The sequence below is a fragment of the Planococcus citri genome, chromosome 1 (assembly GCF_950023065.1).
Source record: "Planococcus citri chromosome 1, ihPlaCitr1.1, whole genome shotgun sequence".
NCBI classification, from domain to species: domain Eukaryota; kingdom Metazoa; phylum Arthropoda; class Insecta; order Hemiptera; family Pseudococcidae; genus Planococcus; species Planococcus citri.
The window spans coordinates 5,158,726-5,172,150 of record NC_088677.1 but is presented as its reverse complement, the minus strand read 5'-3'; the positions used below and the strand labels follow the sequence as shown (position 1 = coordinate 5,172,150).

At 33.4% G+C, this 13,425-nt stretch overlaps 1 protein-coding gene and 2 long non-coding RNA genes across 5 annotated transcripts in view; 2 read left to right on the top strand and 1 right to left on the bottom strand.

The window, feature by feature from the left end:
* The window catches only part of LOC135845651 (uncharacterized), a 216,707-nt gene that overhangs the window by 69,555 nt on the left and 133,727 nt on the right, over nucleotides 1-13,425 (bottom strand). The window lies entirely within an intron of this gene.
* Nucleotides 6,047-7,047, top strand: LOC135841907 (uncharacterized). The gene is made up of 2 exons (XR_010558019.1): nucleotides 6,047-6,270; nucleotides 6,411-7,047. It is a non-coding gene; the product is annotated as an uncharacterized LOC135841907 (long non-coding RNA).
* LOC135841902 (uncharacterized) lies at nucleotides 11,338-12,269 on the top strand. Its single transcript, XR_010558018.1, has 2 exons — nucleotides 11,338-11,759; nucleotides 11,902-12,269. It is a non-coding gene; the product is annotated as an uncharacterized LOC135841902 (long non-coding RNA).

The following is a 13,425-nucleotide window of genomic DNA, read 5'->3' as shown; positions in this document are numbered from 1 at the left end:
TGCTTAAATCAGATTTGGAGGTACGGCGGTTTCAAGTTTTCTTCTGTCACTATCTCCCCCTCAGGGGGGGGAGAGCAAAAAATTTTAAAAAAATTCACGTGGCTAGACTCATATTATCTTTTCTATATATTTTCAGTAAATTCAATTTTTTTTTGGTTCAAATTCGTTGAAGTATAAATGATTTTTCCCCCGAAAAAAAGTTTTTTTCGATCTATGGGCAAGAGCGTTGGGGTGAGGGGAATTTTTCTAACTCCAACATTTTTTCAAAGGTATACCCAATAATGTTATATCAAAATTTCAAAAATCCGAGGACATGGACATTTCACCCATTTTACCCCGGAATACTCTTTATCTCTGAAGTACGTAAAAAGTGGTTCTATCTATGCTTGGAAAAGAAAAACTTATCAAAAGTTGTGAAAATAAAACAAAGATGCCGGCATTCTCATCAGGAATTTTTATACGAAAACAAAAAAAAACTCAATTTAAACAATAATTAACGTTTGCATAAAATTACCTACATAAAAGATCAAAAAACAAAATATACTCGATGTAGCATACACAGCCTGGATGCTGTCGAGCTTTTCTTTTCTCTTATTTGCGAATAAATTTTCATTGATTTCCACATAGCTTTTTCTCGCTTTAGAATTATTAATGATTAATACGTGTACAACGTTAGTATCTAGCGTAAATGATAGCGAGAAGCTTTCACTGCTAAAATAATAAACATAAAAAATACACCGAGTGGATCTTGTCTATACGAGTTTTTAAGCTGTTAATTAATTCTCGCCGGAACGATATTAACGTCAGCTACTCGCCGAGAGCTGTATAAATTTACTTCCATTTTTTTTTTTTTTTTTTTGTAATTCTCAAAAGAAAAACAAACAATGGTGCTAATAGTGGAAAAACTGTAGGCCTTCGTATAACGCTAGAGAATTGCAAATCGTTTGAAAAACTTTCGATGAAAATATCGACGCGGCGCGGCGCCTTGGCAAAGGTTAAAATTTCATTTGATGAAATAGTTTACCGCTGAAGGTAATTTCACGTAAGCCTATTGCTTGAAAAATGTTGGGAATTTGTATTGATAGAAAACGTGATAGAATTATTAATAAATAAAGTCATTACGTCGAGGAAAGCGGAAAGCGGAACCGACGCTGGTGAATAAAAAATTTACACTTTGCTCGTTACCTACGAGTATATTTTGGATTCAATTCGGCCTGGTGAAATGCATTTTGTAAAGGTTACACGTTCGTAGAACTTCGATTCGCCGATACGTACTTTTTATCGAGTACTTGTTTAAATGCGATGTCCTTAACATTGTTCGCAAAGTTGAGTGAGATTTAACCATCGTGCACACACTACACAGTCACAACACAACAACGTGTACTTTTCTTTTCATTCTTTAGCCGAAGTATTGATTTAAATAAACATTAATAATGATAACGTGAAACCTGTTGGCTTCTCTCGGTTATCATAAGGAAAAACTATTACGAGTAACGATAAAAGAAACTATCCTCGAGATTTTTTTCTCATTTTTATTTCATGTTGAAATTGAAATTTTCAATCCATTCGAGACTTCAAAAGTACCTAACTTTTAAATTTTTCTGGCTCATCACGAGGGTGGTATCCCAAAAAGCAGAAAAATGTTGAACTGGACAAAGCTATAAATCGAAAGATCATGAAATATAATGCATCATTAGTCAAAATTTCTGTTCCTTGAGTCGATTTTTTGATTCTATGTAAATTTTTAAAAATCAAACTTTGGGCCGAAAATGAAAAAAAATCAAATTTTGGGCCAAAAATGAAAAAAATCAAAATTTTACCAAATTGACGTATAAAGCTAAAATTTGAAGCGTGGGTCATTCCGATTGGACCTCATCCACGGCCCCCAACAATTTTTTTGGACTTTTACCTATTGGGGGAGGTTCTGGGGGCCATGGGTGAGGTCGATTTGAAATACTATGGCTATATTCGTGTTTAGCGATATCGAAAACATAATATTTCATGTGTCACACGAATGTTACCATTTTGGGGGGGGGGGGTTATCCCTTGGGGAGGTGCAGGGGGCCGTGGACGGGTCAAATCAAAAATCTGACGACATATTCGTGTTCAGCGTCACCAAAAACATATTATTTCATGTGTCGCACGAACAAAACACTTTTTTGAACTTTTACCCCCTTTGGGGAGGTGCTGGGGGTCGTGGATGGGGTCCTATCAAAAATCTAACGTCATATTCATGTTCAGCGTCGCCGAAAACATACAATTCGATATATCACATGCCCCAGATTCTCTTTCGAAAGTTTCACCCAAAATTGGGGGAGGGGGTGCTCCCCCTCCGTCAAGAGTTCCATCTCGAAACCTAAATATTTCGAAAAAGTATCAAAATGTACATCTTTGGAAATTTTTTCAAAATTTTTAATGGTAGCTCCCACTTACAGCGCCATTTAGAAATTTGAACTTTCAAATTGAAAGTTCAACTTTCAACTTTTGAAAATTTCAAAATACTTAAAAAGTTCAAAATTCAATGCCCTTTCGAACTGTGAAATCAGTTTTGATCAAAGTATCATAGTTTTGGAGGAATGCGCTGCTGAAGTTGAGTACCTCGAGACAATGTGAAAATAATGGAAACCCCCACCCGCCCCCTGAGGGGGCTGGGACCAAACTGATTGCGGCTTTTTTACTTACTGGGTGGGTAGATATTGTAAAAAAAATTTGAGCGAAATCGGAGGACATGACCCAAAAACGGTTGAGTTGACATGGAATGACCCGCGTACGTTATTTTTGAGCCCCAAAATTGATCAGAAATCATTTTGAACTGTTTTGAACAGTTTTGGAGCTTCCAGAAAATGTTTTCGAGACAGTTTTTATGGCACTTTTTGAAAATCTGGTATCTCAAAAACATGACTGGAGGCTTCAAAACGGATTGAAACCTCCTACAGTGAACTCGTCAACATGTTGAAATAAGGGAATAGGTAAAGTAAATTTTAAATTTTCAGGGCTCGTATTCAATTTTTTCAAAATAAAAAGTAGGTAACTTTAGTAAGGTAAACTACCAGTTATGGACCACTTTTTAACAATTAATAGCCAAGACATCATTTATGACCCAATTTTGATATTTAAAAAAAAAATAATCCTTGAAATTTCCTCTTTCACTTCAAGGTGTTCAGTTTTGAAAAAAAGTAATTTTCATTTCCCTAATTCCTATTTGAAATAAGGTCTGAAAAAAGGCAGTTTTTTAAGAGGTAACAATTACGGATCATGCAAATATGAACTGAAGCGTTTAATTTTTTTCACTCTGAGACCAGTGTTATAGTACACTAATGCTAACCACAAAACAAATCAAATATGCTCAGATCGAGGCTTACTCTCTCGCTGACGTATTATTGGTTGACCTTTTTGGACCTTTACCAGCCCTCAAAAATGATCCTAAATATCTTTTAGTTGTAAAAGATATCTTTACGATCCGCACTTGGCTTCAAACCCTTTTTAATATAAAGTAAAGATCAGTGTGCCAACAGATGTTAACTGTCATTCATGATATCGAAAATCATAGAGTAAAAATCAAAAAAGTTATCACTGACAATGGTTCGCAATTCATTTCTGATATGTGGTATGACCTCCTTGAAACCAATATAACATTCAAAGTGCTCATACTAATGCTTATAATCCCCAATCTTCCTCAGTAGAAAGAACCATGCGATGCATAGGTGATAAGCTTCGAGTCAAAATTAACAAAACTTTCGACCCCAATCTCGCCCATCGTGATTGGCAGGACCTTATCATTGAAATTGAAGATGAGCTCAATAACACTCCGACCTCTTTTGGCTTCAAACCCAATGAGGCATGGGGCATCGCTGATGAAATCAGTCTTCAACTACCCTATTCTCACATTAAATTTAATTTCCCTCTCAAATTGAAGCGAATTCATGAAATCATGGCTCGTTGCGATATCCCATCTGTCACCTTGCAGCAATGTGTCGAAGAACGTTTAAACCGGGACATTGACCTAATTTTAGACACAGATGGTTATGTACGTGTTATGGCTGATGGAGCCTGTTCAAAGAACGGCGATGCAAATGCCATAGCAGGTACAGGAATCTGGTTTGCACCCGATTCAGTCCTTAACATCCCTGAACTAATCACGAATGTTCAATACCCTATTTCGAGTAATCTCGCCAAATTGATAGCAATAAAAACTACCCTCAAAATTCTAAAAGAAAATGAAATTCAAAAAGTTAAACTTTTGAGCGATTCTAACTATGCTATCAAAGCTCTAAACAACACTTCCCTATTGACAAAATTATGCATACAAACAGGCGTGTTGATGCGTAATGCTTGATTTTGGACTTTTTTCAAAAATATACATGCGATTTGGCCTGCGAATAGCATGCGTAAAAGCAATGTTCAAGCATGTAAAATGAAAGAAAAATTGAAAAAAAATTCTGTCTTGGATGGGAATCGAACTGGGGACCCGTGGTTTCACTGTTTCCGCGTCACGTAACCCACTTGACCACTTCACCGCATGTGAAGAGTGGAGTTATTTCCACATAAATGTTTGTGAGTTGTGAACTTATTTAATTTTTTAATTTTTCTCCAAAGTCCAAAAAGTGCAAACATTTATGGGGAAATAACTCCTCTCTTTGCAAGAAGCGAAGTTGCCGAGGTGGTTAGGTAACATGGAAAAACTGGTACTGCAGGTACCAGGTTCAATCCTTGCCCATGGCAAATTTTTTTTTAATTTTTATTTTATTTTACATGCTTTAACATTACTTTTCCATATGATATTCGCAAGCTGAATCGCATGCTTTTTTTGAAAAAAGTCCAAATTCACACGTGCTTGTGCTATGCATAAAAGCACGGGTTTTAGCATGCTACCGCATAATTTTTGTCAATAGGGTTGTTCCTTTTGGCAGTCAAATAATTGGAAAAATTCTCTTAATAAACCCGTTCATCATGAACACCAACTCAAGGAAATCCTTAAATTGCGCAAGGAATTCGAGAACGTTGAGTTCATTCATGTTTTTGCAAGTTATCAAAACATGTGAGGGTGAATTTCATCAGGTCCAGGGGATGAATCTTTAATGTTGTAGTTTAGACAAATTGGTTTAGCTCTTCAAGAGAAAAAAGAGAGTTGTATGGTTCTAGATTTTGAGGTGAAAAGTCTAAGGGGGTGGATTCTACTTGTGTTTTTAGTGTTTGGAAAGCAAAGCTATAAGAGGCAGTTGCAGAAGCATTTTTTGAAAATCTGGAGTCTCAAAATATGGCTGGAGGCTCCAACGCGGCTTCAAACCAGCTCCATTTGACTGAGCACGTTAAAATTGGAGTACCAAATACATTTTAGCTTTCCAAATTTTATTGAATGAAATTTTGTGGAAATTTCAACTTGCAAAAATCAGCTGAAGGCTCCAGAAGTGCTCAAAATGATTCAAAACCGTTTTGAATCGATTCGAGGACTCAAAAATAGGGCACCCATCAAATTTCACTTCTCTACGTCAATTTGATAAAATTTTGATTTTTCTCCACTTTTGGCTCAAGAAACATGCAATTCTTAAAAGTTTACCAAAATTCAAAAAATGCACTTTACCGCCTGAAATTTTGTTTGGCGATGTACTTATTTTTGTTTGCTCTTTCCGTTTAGATTTGTTCGGCTAAAAAATTCTCTGCAACTAAGAATTTGTCAAAATTCTCAAAAGAAGGATAGAATACGATGAATGAGAAATTCCTAAATTTCATTTCAAAAATTTTTCAAAACAAATCTTTTAATATTTTCTAAAAAGACTGGAGAGAATTTGAAAATTTTGTTGGTTGTTGATTTTGACTCTGGGTAAGTACATCAGCGGAGAAAAGAGAAAAATGAACTAAAAGTTGAAAAATTACCAGATAAGGATTCTAAATTATAGAATTGAGAATCATTCCGACAGATTCATCAAGATTGAAAATATTAATAGATATCAGTATGATCATCGTACTTAAATGAATTCTAGAGATTCCAATTTTGTTAAGATAGACCTACTCTTTATCACAGTAATTTATTCTAATCAAACTATATGAGCCTCTTATCTTGAAATTTTTCATCAAGTGGAGTGGATACTGAATAATTTCACGACAAGAATATTGGAATTTTATTGCTCCACAAAGGTCTTTCAAGTTACATCTATAGGTAATAGGGTACGTGACCGGACCACAAAAAAATGACCCTAAATAACGAATGCACATAATGGCATTCAAAATAAACCTGTTCTGCAATTTGAAACCTTGTCATCTATAGATCAGGTAAATAATAAATTTCAGTATTCTAGTATTACTAAAATAGTGATCATAATGTACTTATTAGCTATTCATCTACTCAAACACCTGAATAATTTCAAGAAAGCCAATGAAAATCCTTTAATATTGTTTTGTGTTCGTAACAGAAAGCTTCAATAGACGCGGTTTTTATACGACTAGCCGTGCTACGATTGAAGACATTGAAGATACATCTGTTCGCATAAAAACAAATCTTATGGAACATTATAAACTATTGGCTCATGCTGCGGAGATCCCCAACGTAAAAACGCTTCATATCGGCGTTGGAGCATTTGTTATGAAACGATCTAAAACGTGTTGAAATGAACAGAAGAGTTCGTGAGTTGAAATGACTGATTCTCATATGTAAGAATGCATTATCAATAGCTGTAGAACCGGAGAATACATATAAATCGACTCGTCAATTAATACCACCACCGTCCACGTGGTAAAGTTAGCTATCTATAGACTCTAACCAACCGAACTTTGAACAAAGACCAAACAATCGAGATCTAGATTGCTAAAATGGAGAAAAAAAAGGTAATTACGAATTTGGCGGTATAGTTGTTGTAAGCTGAATCATAATGGACATTATCGCTTGAAACAGTTCTAGTATGTAGATCTTTTAACAATATTATGTAACACATTTTTCTACATATTTCATTTTCTCTTATAGTTTTTCAAATTGTAACATCGATAAGTCGATGAAAGAAACTGAAAAAGTAAATTTTTTGTTTAGATTATGAAATACAATTTTTCATCATTTTTGTATGTACTTACTATGTAGAAAGAAGAAGAAAGTGGATTCATTTTTTAAGTATAGGAGTACATGGTAGGTAGGCACACACTAGAAATTTGGAACAAAAATTGATTATACGTAGATTAAAGCATGAAATTTTACGTAATTTTTAGAAAAATACAACTATTCTTTGGTAACATGCAGGTAATTTCTGGTAAATTACAAGTCATTTTTGATAAATTAAGGTGATTTGTAGTAAATCACAGGTAAGTTCTGGTAAATTATGGGTAATTTCTGGTAAATTACGGGTAATTTCTGGTAAATTACGGGTAATTTTTGGTAAATTACAGGTGGCTTATGATAAAATTACAGGTAATTTCTGGTAAATTGAAAACAATTTTTAGAAAACTGTAGGTAAATAAATTACAGGTAATTTTTGGTAAATTACGGGTAATTTTTGATAAATTACAGGTAATTTTTGGTAAATTACGGGTAATCTTTAATAAATTACAGGTAATTTTTTGCAAATTACTGAAAATTTCTAGTAAATTACTAGAGGAGAACGTACAATTATGGACCCCCCCCCATGCAGGGGTGCTAACCTTAATTATTTTAATTAAGGTTACGGTTTCACTCCAATTTTTTTGTTGACATTTTTCGGTTTTGATTTCGGTTTCGGTTTTGAAATTCAAAATTTCGGTTTCAGTTTGGGTTTCGGTTTTACTCACAAAAATTCCAGTTTTGGTTTCGGTTTTCGGTTTTTTTGGGTTTCACATATTTTTTAAAAAAATTTCTTCGCAACCCAAACAGCAACAACCAAGGACCCAATTTGTTAGGTTCAGTTCATTATATTTATCAATTTCCCTGGATTTCGACTTTCGAGTCTCAAAAGTCAAAAATTAGAAAAAATCTCCCCAAAAAAATTTAAAAACCGAAAAAAACCGAAAAAAAACCCAACAGAAAACCTTAAAAAACCGAAAAAAACCCAAACTGAAAACCGAAAAAAACCGAAATAAATTATATCGGTTTAGGTTTCGGTTTCACTCACGCTGCTTCATCATTTTTGTTCTGGTTTTTTACGGTTTTTAAAAAACCTATGAAATTTCAGTTTTTGTTTTCAGTTTGGGTTTGAAAATGGCTAAAATTATGGATCTTGTTTGGGTTTGGGTTTGGGTTTTCGGTTTTTTGCGGTTACGGTTAGCACCCCTGCCCCCATGGTTTAGTGTACAACTACTAGCGCTACGGTCATGCTGAGTACTAAAAATTATACTAGTAGTGTAGTATTGATGATCCAAGTACTTATTTCGGATCCATGCATACTTGGGTGTCTCTCATCAGCAATTGTTTTTTTTGCCCATTATTTTCTTCACAATGGAAAATTTTACAAGTTTTTAATTCGGTAATTCATCTACTTCAAATAAAGTTTGGAAAAAAAATTATTAGCGAAGTAAGTGTGTAGCTTACAATGAGTAATTTCAAAATAATATACTTTCATATTTGTCTTTACTACAACTGATTTTCATAATTTTTTTCATTTTTCATAAAATGAGCCGATTTTTTGCATGGGTATAAATATGGACCCCTAAATTTTTTTACCTAATTTTGATTCAATATTTTTTAGAATTTCCAGAAGAGTGTTATTAACAAAGAAGACAAATCCGAAGTGTCAGAAATGAGACCACAATTTTTTTCTTTTTTCATCAACTTGATTAGTTCAGATTAGAGGGACTACGAGATATAGGGGGGAAAAGATCCTATACCTATGGTGGTGAAAATTAGAAATATTCCTTAGGCGGGGAATATTTGCCAATACCTAGATAGCTCAGAAGGGTGTAGTTTTTCTACTCTGCTCTATACATCATTTAAAAAGAATACCTAATAAATAAGTCTCTGCTCTATTTACAAGGTATATTTACATTTTACACACAAATTCATTGACATATGTAATATTCTCTAATCCTTAGTAGAAAGTATGAAACGAATGAATTTAGTTTTAGATGATCTCGCCATGCGTGTGTTGGCGTAGATCATAAGAATCGAAACCATAATCTAACTTGAGATTTTACCCTAAACACCTGTGAAGAATAGGATATGCGAAAATAAGTAGTTTTTGGTAATATTTACACGAGAAAACAACATATAAATTAATCTTCATGGATTACGACACCTTGCTTGAAACCCATGGGAAAGGTACAGTATTAAACTTAAACTACAAATAAGTGTATCTCACCACTTATGACAAACTGTACACGTCTTCCATCTCTTTCAGGTGCCTAACCAATAACTAAGGCGTTTGATGGAACTTAACTAAAAGAGGTGCATTTTAATTCTTTGCCTACCTTGGTGATGTCCGGATACATCCCAAGATATCAAAAAGGTACACTCCTTGTTATTAATCGAACACATGCTCAATTAATCTCACCGATTTGCGCAGGCTATTTACCATCAAGCGAGATGGAGAAAACAAAAGAACTTTGCCATGGTCTCCTCGAGAGGCGCTCCCATGGCATAAATTTTATGAACATCCTGCTAAAGAACCGATGACCGCGAATCACCGAGACAAGAGACAAAACGTTTCTGCTTCATTTGAGTAAGAACGGTCAAGTTACTACTGAGGATTTCGGCGCGAAGATCAGTATTATAAAGAGACTTGAGATGGTCAAGTCTCCACCCCTATTAGTGGGGTACCAATAGCGTAATTGCTAAGTACACATAAATTTGAGGAATTTATGTGATTTTGTTAATTTATGCCCAAAAATCCTATCTCGGACTATAAATGTCACTAAGAATCCCTATCTCGAGCTATAATTGTCAACGGCTCGCCAGCCCTTTCCTAGCGGCTCGCGAACCCTTTCTCTTCGAGAAGGGTGCCGCCTTGTATGCGCGAGTACGTAGCGTACTTAGCCTACTTCTTTTAAGATATTTATACACATTACCTACATTACTATAAGGGATATGTTACATCAGCACTACCTTCGGCAGTGGGGCCAATCTGCCCTCTGTCAATCTTAGCCAATTTTTTGCATGGGTATAAATATGGACCCCTAAATTTTTTTCCATCTAATTTTGATTTAATGGTTTTTAGAATACCGAGAAAAGAAGACAAGTCCAAAGCATCGAAAAACATCTTAAAATAAATTTTTGTACAATTTTCTGAAATTTTTATTCATTTTTTGAGGGGGTCCATATTTGTACCACTTTATGTCACTTTCCTAAATTTCAAATTTCTCCGTGAGTTTTCAACGAAATTTTTTTTTTCTTTTTACACAATATACTAGAGTCTTTGGCCTTTCGAATGGTATATTCGAAAAAAAAAATTGATAATTTTTTCTACCCTTTAAAGCCAAAAAGCTAGAGGGGGTCCATATTTGTACCTTTTCCACTAAGTATGGCAATTTTTTGAAAATCTGGAGTCTTCAAAATATGGCAGGAAGCTCCGAGACGACTTCAACCAAGCTCCATTTAACTCAGCACGTTGAAATTAGAATACCAAATACATTTTAGCTCTCCTTTTATTGAATAAAAATTTGTGGAAATCTCAACTTTCAAAAATCAGCTGAAAACTCCAGAAGTGCTCAAAATGATTCAAAATCGTTTCGAATCGATTCGAGGACTCCAAAGTAGGGTACCCATCAAATTTCACTTCTCTAGGTCAATTTGGTGAAATTTTGATTTTTCCCCACTTTTGGCTCAAAAAACATTCAATTCTTAAAAGTTTACCAAAATTCAAAAAATGCACTATATCGCCTGAAATTTTGTTTGGCGATGTACATATTTTTGTTTGCTCTTTCGGTTTCGGTTTATGTAGATTTATTCGGCAAAAAATTCTCTGCAACTAAGTTTTTTTCTAAATTCTCAAACGAAAGACAGAATACAATAGCGATACTTAAATGAGAAATTCCAAAATTTCTTTTCAAAAATTTTGCAAAACAAATATTTTTTCAATACATATTATTTAAAAAGACTTGAGAGAATTTGAAAATTTTGTTGGTTGTTGTACTCAACTCTGGGAACATCGCCGAACAAAAGAGAAAAATACCAAAAAAAAAAAAAAAAAAACAGGAGAAAAATAGAAAAATCAACTAAAAGTTGAAAATTTACCACATAAAGGTTCTGAATTTATAGAATCTTACCGTCGAAAGTAATTTTAAGAATCATTTCGACAGATTCATGAAGATTAAAAATACTGATAAATATCAATATGATCATCGTTAATAAATTCGTGAGATTAGAATTTTGTTAATATAGACCTATCTTTACTATGTACTTGAATATTTGATGTTTCGTATTTATCACAGTAATTTATTCTAGGTAATCAAACTATATGAACCACGACTTATCTTGAAATTTTTCATTAAATGGACGCTGAATAATTTCAAGACGCGAATGTTGGAAGTTAATTGCTCTACAATGGGTCATTCAAGTTACATCTATAGGTAATAGCGTATGCGATGGATGAAAAAACTATTTTAAAAAATGACCAAGTAGTTTTCACCGTGCTGTATTCATTTTTGCTTTCATAATCGGTAGTGAATCTAGAACGCCATTTGAACGGGGAAAATTTAAGTAATTTTTTGTGAAGTATTCATTTTCTTTAATGATGAAAAAAATGAATACTTAACAAAAAATTACTTCAAACTTTCCCGTTCAATATAACTTTCTTATTTGTATTATCTGGTGTACGGGTTTGTCGAATATGTATGTTTCGCAATCTGAAACCTTGTCATCTATAGATCAGGTAAATAATAAATTTCAGTATACTAGTATAGGTACTAAAAGAGTGATCATAATGTACTTATTAGCTATCATCGTCTACTCAAACACCTGAATAATTTCAAGAAACCCAATGAAAATCCCTTAATCTTGTTTTGTGTTCGTAGCAGAAAGCTTGAATAGGCGTGCTGTTTCACGACTATAGCCATGCTAAGATTGAAGATTTTGAAGATATGTACCATACATTGGCTCGTGTTTCGGAGATTCCAACGTAAAAACGCTTTACTCGTATTTTGAAACGACCTCAAACGTATTGAAATAAACAGAAGAGTTCGTGAGATGAAATGGCTGATTTTCAAGAATAAACATCAACAGCTCCAGAGGCGGAGAACATGAATCAACTCGTCGATTAATACCACCACGCGATATAGGTTATCTATAGACTTTGACGAACTTTGAGCAAAGACCAAAGAATCGAGATCTAGATTGCTAAAACCGAGGAAAAAAAAAAGGTAATTACGAATTTGGCGGTTTAGTTGTTGTAACCTGAATCATAATGGACATTTTATCGTTTGAAAACAGTTCTAGTAGATCTGTTAACAATTATGTAACAAATTTTTCCATTTCATTTTTTCGTATAGTTTTTCAAATTGTAACATGGATAAGTCGATGTAAGAAACTGAAAAAGTAAATTTTCTGTTATGATTATGAAATTCAATTTTTTATCAATTTTGTACCCCTACATAGCCAGAAAAAGAAAGTGGATTCATTTTTTAATTATAGGAGAACATAGTAGGCACACATTGATGATGAAAACTACATTCAATTTTTCCAAAAAAAAAGTAGGTAATTTTAGTAACCAAAAAAGTTTGAAAAAGTGACAAGATAAGAGCAAAAGCAAACCATTTCAATGTAAGAACAAAAATCACAGAAAAAAACCAAAACATTGCAATTGAAAATTGAAAAATGTTCTGGTTTCTCGTTATTGTGAAAAGTTGACTTCAGCGGTAACAAAGTGAGACTTTTGGGCAATTTCTGCCAACAAAACAAGAATTTGTGTAATTTCTGGCAAAAAAATTTATTGGCAAAACGTAAATTTTTGACAATTTTAATAGAATGTAGGGCTTGGAATTTCTAGAAAATAAGTGAAACTTCTGAACAATTTTTGGAAAAGAGTACGACTTTTTGGAATTTTTTGCCAAACAAAAAAAAACAATTTTTAGCAATTTTGCTAAAAAGTGGAATTTTTCATAATTTTTTTTCAAAAACAAGACTCTTTTGAACTTTTAGTTGAAAAATAGCGATTATTTGAGAATTTTTTGCAATTTTTGCTAAATAAGTGAGACTTTTGATCGTTAAGAAGTGGAATTTTTGGAAATTCTTTGAACAACTTGCATATAAAAGGAAAAGGTAGGTACACAATATTGATGATGAAAACTATGAACATTTTCCCTAAAAATTTGGAACAAAAATAGATTAAAGCTTAAAATTTTAGGTAATTTTTGGTTAATTACCAGTAATTTTTGGTAAATTACTGGTAATTTTTGGTAAATTACTGGTAATTTTTGGTAAATTACTGGTAATTTTTGGTAAATTACCAGTAATTTTTGGTAAATTACCAGTAATTTTTGGTAAATTACCAGTAATTTTTGGTAAATTACCAGTAATTTTTGGTAAATTACCAGTAATTT